The sequence below is a fragment of the Amphimedon queenslandica genome, unplaced genomic scaffold (assembly GCF_000090795.2).
Source record: "Amphimedon queenslandica unplaced genomic scaffold, v1.1 AMPQUscaffold_10600, whole genome shotgun sequence".
NCBI classification, from domain to species: domain Eukaryota; kingdom Metazoa; phylum Porifera; class Demospongiae; order Haplosclerida; family Niphatidae; genus Amphimedon; species Amphimedon queenslandica.
In genome coordinates this window covers 1-1,992 of record NW_003549143.1, presented here as the reverse complement: position 1 = coordinate 1,992, position 1,992 = coordinate 1, and the positions used below count along the sequence as shown (strand labels likewise).

General features: G+C 36.9%; 1 long non-coding RNA gene across 1 annotated transcript; it reads right to left on the bottom strand.

The window, feature by feature from the left end:
* Positions 1-977: 977 nt before the first annotated feature.
* On the bottom strand, positions 978-1,983 carry LOC109590024 (uncharacterized). Its single transcript, XR_002189063.1, has 4 exons — positions 1,683-1,983; positions 1,525-1,636; positions 1,366-1,460; positions 978-1,269 (listed from the first exon to the last, which is right to left on the bottom strand). It is a non-coding gene; the product is annotated as an uncharacterized LOC109590024 (long non-coding RNA).
* Positions 1,984-1,992: the final 9 nt, after the last annotated feature.

Here is a 1,992-nt window from a genome sequence, read left to right as displayed (position 1 = left end):
TATAGTGGGTAATTTTGGAGGGGCTAAAATTTGGCGAATTGCTAAATTTTGGTGATTGGTAGATTTTTAATTTGGCAAATTTGTGGCCACGTGCCATTGAGCATGCGCATAATGGCTCAAAATTGCAGATTTTTATTTTGGCGAATGGCTATCAAAATGCCAAATTTGCCAAATTTAACCCCCTCCAAAATTATCCACTATACAGTACATGTACAGTCAAACCTCTCTAAAATGAACCCCCAATTAGCAGACACCTCTCTATAACATACAGTTGCTCTTGTCCCAGCCATAAGGCCATTGGGTAGTGTATAAAAGAACCTTTGTATAGCGGAACCTCTCTATTCTGTATAACGGACGACATTTACAGTCCCCACACATCTACACGTGTACAAATTAACCTCCAACCATAGATACTCAAACGGACAAACACAGCCCACGCAATGGACTTTCTAATTAATGCGCATCAAGAAAAATGGTAGATTTTCTGGTCTGATCAGCATGGGATGACCTCCGATTTAAGGACACCTCCATATAAAGGACAGTGATGGCTGGCCCATAGGTGTCCGTCTTAGAGAGGTTTGACTGTACATACTAGTACATGTAGCCCATTTCAATCTACACTGTTTCAGTAATCTTAGTATTTTGTTATGTTTTGAAGGATTTACGGACTTCAGAGCAACTTTAAAATTTGCAAAAATTCAAATTTGATAGGAATCAACTCAAACTTCTACGCAACATAAAATATGTACATGCATCAGAAAACATTATTAAAATGGAAGCATTCTCTCCTTTTCATTTTTCGCAAAACTTGGCCAAAGTCCCTGTAGTACAGGGACTTTTACCCAATTTTGGAGCAACTTTAAATACTTATAAAAAAATCATTTGACTGGCAACTTTCTACACAAAATAACAACATGTATATGAACCAGAATATGTAATAAATTCTCTCTTCCTCTCCCTCTCTCTCCCTTACTCCTCCAAATGTCTCCAGGTACATGTCCAGTACATTCCCTGTGCTGGTCATTGGTGAATGGTACAAATGATCACTGGAACTATTATAAATCATCTTTGCAGTCTCATAGCTGTAGGTAGAATAGTATATCTCTAACATTTTTGAAAACTCAAGAGCATCTTGTTCTATGGAGGTCAACCAGCTGTTCTTAGTCGTTAGCTCTGCCAGAAAATGTATAATAAATTACCAGTGTCTCTTAATTGTTTTTGAAAATAATTTTGGATTAAATATCTAATAGAATTTTGTATGATAGCACCCTAAAAAGACAGAAAGAGAGAGAGGGAGAAAGAGAGAGAGAGAGAGGGAAGAAAGAGGGAATATAAACAAGATACATGTACATGTTACTTTTGTACTATTTGCCTAATTATCAGTTTTATATTTTTCTCAAAGAATATCATCATTATTAAACTGATACTAACGCTACTCAACTTCATTTGTGTGGACGTGGCTATAAAAGGGCAGAGTCAATAATAAATAAATACAATAAGATCTGACGTTACATGTATAGGTACAGTTTCATCTTGAGGGTGTGGTGACTCCTCCCCTTTTAACTACCAATGATTGAAATGGATTGGCCTAATGGAACATTACGTTACCGGTTACTAACGATCACTGGATTACAGTCTAAAACATTATAAATATTAATTTCTTAGTAATTTGATTAATTTACCTCAGTGGAGGCGTGGTCCCAGGATTCTTTTCTCATCATTATGTGTAAGAAACAGTCAAACTCTGTCCCTTCCTCCTAGGATCAGTAATTCAGTGTAATACCTTTAGGTAGGTATTCTCTAAGACTGTGAATATGGGATGTTATTTCACTGGACGATATGAAACCATAGTTTTTAAAAGAGTGTCCCAAGTATGATGAGTCCTCACTGGCCTGGCTCTCACTCCATCCAAGTGACGTCACTTCTGGTTCATCAGTTCCTGAAGGTCTAGTTCCCATTCTGCTGGTACTGGAATGAGTTTTAATGAATCTT